General features: G+C 44.4%; 1 protein-coding gene across 4 annotated transcripts in view; it reads left to right on the top strand.

Annotated features, from left to right (window-relative positions):
• Positions 1 to 10,061, top strand: part of LOC120408002 (programmed cell death 1 ligand 2-like) — a 36,602-nt gene continuing 26,541 nt past the window's right edge. Inside the window, exon 1 of one of the 4 annotated variants that reach the window (XM_039544452.1) lies at positions 1 to 124. The gene's annotated coding sequence lies outside the window, so the exon portion shown is untranslated. Of the gene's footprint in view, positions 125 to 1,330; positions 1,393 to 1,842; positions 2,149 to 10,061 lie in introns of those variants that run through there. The other 3 variants (XM_039544453.1, XM_039544454.1, XM_039544451.1) reach the window with 3 other exon arrangements.

Raw genomic sequence — 10,061 nt, 5'->3', positions numbered from 1 at the left:
AGAGGGCCCTGATGGTAGTGGAACCCCTCCACTACAGTGAGGAGGATTATGAACACAGTGGAATCGGACCAGTGCAGCTCCATTGCATGAGGGGACAGGAATCTTGGATTGCACTCAGGAATAGGTATTTCCCGTGCATTGTAGGGCCCAGCTTTTAGATCAGGGGCGGGCAAACGTTTTGGCCTGAGGGCCACCTCGGTTTTCAAAATTGAATGGAGGGCTGGTTAGGGGAGGCTGTGCCTCCCCAAACAGCCATGCGTAGCCCGGCCCCGACTCCTATCCGACCCTCCCTGCTTCTCACCCCCTGACAGCCCCCCAGGACTCCTACCCCATCCAACTCCCCCTTTACCTGTCCCCTGATGGCCCCCCAGGACTCCTGCCCCATCCACCGCTTGCTGTCCCCTGACCGGACCCCCCCACCCCTGACTGCCCCCCACTGCCCCATCCAACACGTCCTCTCCTTCCTGACTGCCCCCCCGGACTCCTGCCCCCATTCAACTACCCCTGTTCCCCGCCCTTTGACCGCCCCAACCCCTATCCACACCCCTGCCCCCTGACCACCACCCTGAACTCCCCCGCCCTCTATCCAATCCGCCCTGCTTCCTGCCCTCTTACCGCGCAGCCTGGAGCACCGGTGGCTGGCGGCGCTACAGCCACACCGCCCAGAGCACCGGGTCAGGCAGCGGCTCTGCAGCTGCGCTGCCAGGCCACCCAGAGCATTGTGCCAGCGGCGCAGTGAGCTGAGGCTGCGGGGGAGGGGGAACAGCAGGGGAGGGACTGGGGGCGAGCCTCCCAGGCCATGAGCTCAGGGGCCGAGCAGGAGGGTCCCGCAGGCTGGATGTGGCCCATGGGCCGTAGTTTGCCCACCTCTGTTTAGATCCTCACTACACCTTAGCATGCAGGGTTTTGTGGGGACAAAGCAAGGACGAGGGGGTGGATTCACAAGAGAAACCACACACACAAACTCATGTAAATATAATGCAGCAGGAATAGGACTATAGAACCACAGCACAACCTCAAAAGAAAATTCCTTACTTCTCCTTTCCCTGATGTTCAGGATGTGTAGGAGGGGGAGGATTTGGCCACACGGTTGTGCAGTCTGCACACAAGCCTTTTACAATACTGTTATTCTTTGTCCTTGAATAAGTCATTTAACCTCTCTGCCTCTGCTTCTTCATCTATAAAATGGGGGAAATTCGTATTTTACCTTGGTGCCATAGGTGTGTATGAGGCTTTGTAACAGGATAGCCTCTGCTCTGTAGATAATATAGTGTAGTTTAGATACAACATTCTGCAATTCATGGAAGATGACGATGAATAATGGGGAAGGTGGAAGTGTGGTTTATACAAATGAAGGTTGTCATGAGATTGCTTGCATTTGAACAGCACACGGTGAGTTTCTTCCTTATGAATTTATTCTACCTGAGATTTGTATTAGGTTGCCCTGGAAAGTAAGTCCTTGTTAGACAGACTGGGAAATTAAGTAGGCTTTGAGGAAAGGAAGCAGAGAGCTTGCCTTCTTGGCAAGGGGGTTTGTTAGTGTTTGGAAAGCCATTTGAATGTGCTACAGAAATGTTAGGTATTCCTTCTGCAGAAAGAGCCACATAAGCTTTTGCTGATGAGGATTAAGAAAGTTTAGTAAGAGACAATGTGGTTTCACAATGCAGTATGATCACACGGTTATTAACTCTGTGACCAAACTCTGCCCCCTATTGCACCACACAGATGTAACTTTAATTGTTTTTCAGGAGTTAGCCAAGATCAGAATTTGACCCAATCAGCTTACAATGTGTTTTAAACAAGTGTTCTCTAATTAGAACAGCCCTGCAAAGTGGTGAGCTCAGAGAATTCTCACTGGCTTTAAACAGTCAGAATGAAACTGAACATATGCCTGTCCATTCCTGCGAAACATGGGTGGTTTCCTTTTGATGCAAGCTTTAGTTTTTAAAACGCATGATACGTGAATACAATCAGAGAGTAAATGGACCATTACTGGCCGCATAAAGTGCTGGGGGATTGCTATTCTTTTCCCCTCTGATGTTCTTGTGGCAAGAACATCAATAGGTTAGAGGTGCTTTGCCTTGGAAACCTTGACAATTTCAACTGCTATATGATCCCTGATTCTTCCAACAGCTACATGGGTCTGATGTGAGTATAATGCTGCTAAAATGTAAAATGATTTCTGCTGCATTTTGTGACTAGCAGATAACAGCATTCCTACTTGGATTTATAGTCAGATTATCTTGCTTGATTTATAGTCAGTTTGTCTGGTTTCAGATGGTTTGGTTTCCATTCAGATTTCAGACCAGAGATGGGTCAGAACCAAAACCCCAGGTCCAAAACAACTTCAAACCCTGGGAGGGAGGGTTTTAGAATCTAAGCCCGGATATGGATCAGAATCTTACAAATAGGTCCTCTCTATTTCATAGGCAGAGCAAAAGCTATGGTGGTGGGGAGCAGCTTCAACTGGTGGATCAGTATGTTGCAGTTTTTGCCCATCTATTGTTCTGCCAGAGTTTATCTTACTCTGGTTTACAGCTCTGGCTTATCCTGCCTTGCTTCCAATTCACTAGGAGTTTTAGAATGTGTCTCCTAAAAAGTCGTGTTTGCTTTCTTTTACTTTGTATTAATCCCTTATGACATCCTGCATTCCAGGCTCACTGTTATTATAATCCCCATTGACTGCATTGGGGTCAGGATTTTACCCCAGGTCTTTTGGTCCACAGTCCAGTACCCTATCTGCCAGACCATACTTCCGTTCACAGTAAAGGTGGAGTTGAGCAGTGGTATATATAGACAATGTTGCATAGGTGATGCTCCATATTATAATATGTTATTTGTCTGCCTTACTGTCCTCCAACAATATTCACAGGTTGGGGGACTCTATGCTGGGAAGCACTGATTCTGAAAAAGCTTTGGGGTTGTGATGAATAATTGGATGAACATGAGCTCCCAATACAATGCTGTGGTGAAAAGGGCTAATACAATCCTGGGATGCATAAAAGGGGAATCTCGAGTCAGAGTAAAGACGTTATTTTACATCTGTATTTGCTACTGGCGCAGCTGCTACTGGAATACTATGCCCAGTTCTGGTGTTCAAGAATGATGTTGAAAAATTGGAGAAGGTTCCGAGAAGAGCCACTAGAATAATTAAAAGATTAGAAAACCTTCCATATAGTGATTGGCTCAAGGAGCTTAATCTATTTAGCTTAACAAAGAGAAAATTAAGGGATGACTTCATTATAGTCTAAAAGTACCTGCAAGGGGTATGTGATGGGTTGGATCACAGAAACCCCCCTGGGACTGCCACCTGATGTGCTGAGATTACCTCTGAGCCCATTTTCCCTGGCGGCTTGGGACTTCAGTACCCAGTCTTGTTGAGCCAGACACACTAGCCTGCTGCAAACACAGACCCAGGTCTGAACTATATCTCCCAAAAGCTGCAGGCTTAACTGAAAACAGCTCAGACAGTGCTCCTGGCTCCAGCACCCAGATACCCAGTTCCCAATGGGGTCCAAACCCCAAATAAATCTGTTTTACTCTGTATAAAGCTTATACAGGGTAAACTTAAAATGTTCACCTCCTATAACACTGATAGAGAGAGATGCACATCTGTTTGCTCCCCCAGGTATTAATACTTGCTCTGGGTTAATTAATAAGCAAAAATTGATTTTATTAAATATAAAAAGTAGGATTTAAGTGGTTCCAAGTAATAACAGGCAGAACAAAATAAATTACCAAGCAAAATAAAACAAAAACTAGTCTAAGCCTAATACAGTAGGAGACTAAATGCAGGTAAATCTCACACTCAGAGATGTTCCAATAAGCTTCTTTGACAGACTAGACTCTTTCCTAGTCTGGGGCCAGCAGTCACTTCCACCCCAGTAGTTACTGTCCTTTGTTCCAGTTTCTTTCAGGCATCTCTTTGGGATGGAGAGGCTATCTTTTGAGCCAGCTGAAGACAAAATGGAGGGGTTTCTAGGGTCTTTTATATTCTCTCTTTTGTGGGTGGAAACCCCTTTGTTCTCCTGTTCAAGATCACAGCAACAAGATGGAGTCTGTAGCCACCTGAGCAAGTCACATGTCTATGGATGATTCAGCTTTTTGCAGGCTGACACCATTGTTTACATGTTAGTTTCAACATTCCCAGGACAGCTCAGATGTGCACTGGAATCTCCCAAAATCCATTGTTAGTTAAGTACTCCCAGTTACCTGAATAACCCTTTCACACTATGTTGACTAAATCTGCCTTATGTGCTTCCTACAGCAAACACTTTAAATACAAGCATAGAGCCAACACTCATAACTTCAGATATAAAAATGATACATACAAATAGGATGAATATATTCAGTAGCTCATAACCTTTGCAAAGATATGTTACATGGCATATCTAGCATAAAACATATTCCAGTTATGTAATATTTTTTACTCATAAGCACATTTCTATAAAGCATTATGGGGTGCAATGTCACAGGCTACACATATTTAATAATGGGATTTTCCTTCTAACAGAGAGAAGTATAACATGATCCAATGGCTGAAAGTTAGAGCTAGACAAATTCAGACTGGAAATAAGGTGCACGTTTTAAAGAGAAAGAGAAATTAACCACTGGAATAATTTACAAGGGTGATGGTGGAGTCTCCATCACTGACAACTTTTAAATCCAGGTTGGATGTTTTTCTAAAAGATGTACTGTAGGAATTATTTTGGGGAAATTCTATGGACTGTGCTATACAGGAGCTTGGACTAGAGGATAACAATGGTCCCTTCTAATCTTGGAATCTATGAATCTATTAAAAGTGTATCTGTACCACTACGTTCTTTTAGATGAAATGCCCCTTACTTTTCTCAGAGGGATGTCCAGGGCCGCCCAGAGGATTCAGGGGGCCTGGGGCAGGGCCAGGTCTTCGGCGGCAATTTGGCAGTGGGTCCTTCCCTCCGAGAGGGACCCGCCGCTGAATTGCCACCGAAGAATGAAGCGGTGGTGGTAGAGCAGCCTAAGTGCTGCCGATCATGGCTTTTTTTTTTTTCCCCCCTGCCGCTAGTGGCACTTGTACTCACTGGGCGGTGCTCTGAGGCATTGGCAGCACTTCAGCAGCGGGTCCTTCACTCGCTCCAAGTCTTCCGCTGCACTGAAGGACCCGCCGCTGAAGACCCGGAGCAAGTGAGGGGCCTGCCGCAGAAGTGCAGCCGAAAACCCGGAGCGGCTCGCGGGGCCCCTGCCGGGCCCAGGGCCTGAGGCAAATTGCCCCACTTGCCCTCCCCCTTCCCCCGGGCAGCCCTGGGGATGTCATAAGAATACATTATTAATTAATGTTTGTAAAGCACTTTGCAGAGCAAAAAATGCTATATAAATGCTGAGTATTATTACTGTGACTAAACTTTCACCGTCTAGGACATGGCCATCTGCAGACATGAAGATGGAGGAGGAGAAGAGTTTAGGGATGATTATTATGCATGGTTTGTTAGACTAGAAGCTTTCTGGGGCAGGGACTTCATTTTTGTTAGTACAGTGCCTAGCTCCGTGATGACCTGATGATGACTCGGGCCTTTAGTTGCTGTTATAATACTGATATTAATAATGGTGGCAAATGGGAAGTATGAGTTATGAAGACAGGAGCTGGAATTGTTTGAAGGTTGTCTGCTTACCCAGCAGAAGCATTTCCATCTTTGAATAATTTAGATGAAAGAAATAAGAGATGAAGCCACAAATTTACCTGGTCCACAAAGACATTGAGAGTGTGGAAGGCAGAGCACCTGCATAGTCCTGACAGTTTCTAATTCTGACTATATTCTACTTATCTAAATTTTCCCTGAAGTTTCAAATGGGTGCAACAGTATATTGAATTTCCCTTCCTAAACCATTGCGTAATCCCTTTGAAGTCAGTGGTGTTTTATCAGGGACAAGTTTGTTCTTGAACAAGAAGAATTTCCAAGTTGCTTTTAAACAGGGGTTCTCAAACTGGGGGTCGGGATCCCTCAGGGGGCCGTGAGGTTATTACATGGGGGGTCACGAGCTGTCAGCCTCCACTCCAAACCCCGCTTTGTCTCCAGCATTTATAATGGTGTTAAATTTATAAAAAAGTGTTTTTAATTTATAGGGGGGGGGTCAGACTTAGAGGCCTGATATGTGAAAGAGGTCATCTGTACAAAAGTTTGAGAACCACTGCTTTAAAACAATGGAAAGTAGCTGAAACTGTCTTTTAATTGTAGCATTTTTTTAAAAGATGCATAAAAGTTCTGTCAGATCCATGGTAATTTTGTGCCTTGTAACATGTTCAGGGTATCACCAAGGAGTGGGTTTTCATCAAGCAATACAAACAGCACGTAATAATGGTTGTGGTAGGTGGGGTTTCTGCAGCATAGTATATTAGCATAATTCATTACAGTTATTTGTACAGCACCATAGTGTGCATGTTGCTTTATAGGCACATAAAATTGAAAGTCCCTGTTATGAGGTCCTTGCAATCTATGTAGAACAAATAGAATCTTAGAACAAACAGAAAATAGTTTAGGCAGGTTTTTAAAAAATGGGGGCTAAAATTAGGATCCTGAGTCCATATTTAAGCACTTAAATAAGGAGGTAGGAGCCTAATTTTAAGCACCATTTTTGAAAATCTCAGGCTTTGATGTTTTTCTCCTCAAGTGTGTGTGTGTACATGTTTGTATGTACGTATGTGTACGCCGATGGATTTAATGGAAACATTTTATGGTGGTAACGAGAGACTCTCAGGAATGGTGATTGTAGCAGGGTGGACCCCTGCTCCTGCCCTGAAGGGGTTAAAAACAGCCCTGGGAAGGAGCTGTGGCTGGAGAAAGCAGCCTTTAGGCTGGGCTGATTGGGGAAGTGGCTGCAGCGGGGGCCACGCCCCAACCTGAGCCACAGGGCCTTATAAGAAGGCCAGGGAAGCCAGAAGCCAGACAGTCTCTCTCTGCATTCAGAGGGAGATGGGCCTGGCTGCAGGGAGCTAGACCAGGTACCTGAGTGGAGCAGGGCTGGGGAAAGGCAGAGGAGCTGGGGAGCTCCGGCCTGGAAAGCCCCAGGCTGCCACCTAGCAGAGGGCTAACAGGTATTGGGGGTTGCAGAGGCAGCCCAGGGGTAGGCCAAAGCAGCAGGTCCAAACCCTCCTTGCCAGTGATGAATAGGCTGATACTGCAGTCTGCCCCAGGACGTGGGGCTAGACAATGACTGGCAGTAGCCATACACTGAGGCAAGGTGGAGATAGAGGGTGGGGGTTCCCTGGGGAGGGGAGACCCTGAGAGAAAGGGGTTACTGCTGGGGGGGCAGCACCCCATGTAAAAGGGCACTGGGGTCCAGGGAGGGACTCAGGGCCAGGGAACAGGCAGATCACTGGCCTGCAGAGGGTGCTCTAGGCTGGAAATCGAGCTAATTCCCCGGAGTCACCAGCAGGAGGCGCTGCAGGGGTGAGTCCGACCCGTTACAGTGATACTGTTAAAGTATAAAGCTCACTTAATATCAACATAGTTTATAGACTATCCCATTTCATGGAAATTTGTTTTTAATGAGCCAAACCATTTTGCACTAGTTTAGTGTGACTGTGTCTATTTAATCTCAGTTGGTATTAAGTAATATCCTGTTTAATGTTAATTGAAAACAAATTATTTCCTGTTCTAAAGGCACCTTAGGTCTTCTGTTAAGCTTGTGCAAACCCATTAATTCTGGCAGGCAGAATTTAGCCCTTTATATCAATTACGGTATGTGCTATAAGTGGAGTATTTTCATTTTTCAAATAACAGTATTATGTTCTCAATCTAGTCGTATCGTTTCCATGTACAAGTTATGTGAACAATATTAAGGGCAGATTAGAACAATGGTTTCCATTTTTTGTATTATAGAATTGAACAAAAATGCCCTTACTTCTGTGATTTCTTTTTCAGCTTAAGGCTGTTTAAATAAGCTTGTTGGGAAATAATGAATAATGTCAATATATGTTGGAACAAATTGGAATTAAATTAAATTAGCTCTATACTACACTTAGGTCCTGATTGTGCAAAAATTACATATTATTTGTGTGACAAAGGACCAGCTATGTAAGTGAGGGTTTGTACAAACAGGCCCTGAAGGTGAAAGAGGGCTAAATTCTGTAGTAACATAGTTCATAGAACAACTTAAAGAACACAATCCAAATTTAACTGATAGGTCCTACTAAGTGTGGAAAAGGATGAGATTAAAGGGCATGGACAAAATTCTTTCCTCAGCTATGTGTGCATCTAAGAATAAGAATTTAGTTCTCAGCACGACACATGATAGGTACTCTTCTTAACCAAGAGACTGGCTCTTAGTGTTGGCTCTCATTCATTATATTGGCCTCCTTACTGCACTGACATGTTCCTATATGTAAGAGTTTCACAACATATTAAATAGTATCACCACACCTTTGTTGTGCCACTTATTGCTTAATTCTGGGGCAAGTGGGCTGCTCAGGTATTGCAATAATGGGGGCTATGTAAGAACCTAGAGAGATGGATGGATGGGAGGGGGACACAAAGAACACCTTCCCTCTGGCTGGCCGGGAGCAGGGAACACATTAAATCCTCTGCAAAGATAGTGGAGCTACCAGTCTGATATACACAACTTTGGAGCTGCCAGGAACAATTCTGGATGACTCACTTCTGGGGAAAGCTTTATTTCCAGAAAAATGAGTAAAGTTGAGGTTATTTCTCTTTATACCCCCTCCAATGTTACCAGAATCTCTGCTATATTAAAAGCAGTACACCCACATTTCCATTTCTAAAGGCCAGATTCTGATACCCTTCATTGTGGTGAATAGAATCTTGCCCTATGAATATCCCATTGAAGTCAATGAAACCACTCATGGAGTAGGGTGTGACCAGTAGTCCCTGGTGGCCTTTAGGTGTATGTGTGGTGCCTTTTCAAGCCAATATGTATAACTAAAGGTGGGATCATCAATGACCCATTGCTCCCTGGCTCTACCACTGCTCATAATCTGGCTCCACTATTGGGTGTTACCTGATGTGAAATAGGGTGCCAGAATCTGTTCCCCCAAGGAATTTATAACTTATCTAAGATTTTCCTTAAATCTTGGAGAAGGGGGGTAAATTTGTATATTTCTTCTTAGGATTCCTTGTACATTACTATATTGTCTCACTGCTGACTGCATAAGAATTTTATAAGTCAGAAAAATCCAATTGTTGATGACCTTTGATACAAACTTCTACCATGTATATACACAAAACATCAATATTTTAGCAATGGGCTTCTACCTTAGCTGGTGACAAGTTCCATGTCTCAGCAGTGTGTGTGTTTAAAGAGGGAAGATGGAGAGGGGGGAAGGGAAAGGGACACAGGACTCTATTTGTTTCCCCATTTAAGCAAAAATGTTTCCTCAAAATCATAATCAAGGAAGAAAACAAAACCACTTGCAAGCAAACTTATTTAAAGTGCACTTCACTAGAAATGTGTTCATTAAAAAAATGCTGAGTGGATGATATATAACTTGAACTGGAGTTGTAGGGCAGACAAGGGAACTGGGAATGTATCTTCCCCTACAGGAAATTTTTCAAAAATACTTGAGAATTGGTGCATTCCAATGGCAAACGATTTGCTTGAGCACCAAAGTCATCTCATGCAAGGACTGAATCCAGAGAGGTGGTGAATTTCACCAGAGGATGGGAAATTACTCAAAGCATCCCTTTGATTTGGTGGTGGAATTTTAACAAGGTACTATCACAAGCCCCCTCTCCCCACCCCCCACCCCCCGGTGTCCCATTTAGCACATTACTGAGAAAACACCTTCAGTTATGTACCTTTTGGTCCCTGAAAAGACCACAAGCGTTGGTGCTAATTTGAACCTAGTACTTGCTGTGAAATAGGAAGGCTGTTGTAAAGAGGATTATGGATTTTTTTTCCTTCCTTTCTCACACTCATTCTGTCACTCTTTCTTACTCACAGTCCTGCTCACGCTTTCATGATCTCTGGCTATGTCTTCACTTCAGCCTAGCCCCAAGATAGGAAATCACAAGTTAGCTGTCTCACTTTATCCTGTATCAGTAGAATGCTTCACATTGTAGAAGAGC

Source organism: Mauremys reevesii, linkage group 6, assembly GCF_016161935.1.
Source record: "Mauremys reevesii isolate NIE-2019 linkage group 6, ASM1616193v1, whole genome shotgun sequence".
Lineage (NCBI taxonomy): Eukaryota > Metazoa > Chordata > Testudines > Geoemydidae > Mauremys > Mauremys reevesii.
Note: the sequence above shows the minus strand (reverse complement) of the source record. Positions and strands in the feature narration are given on the sequence as shown.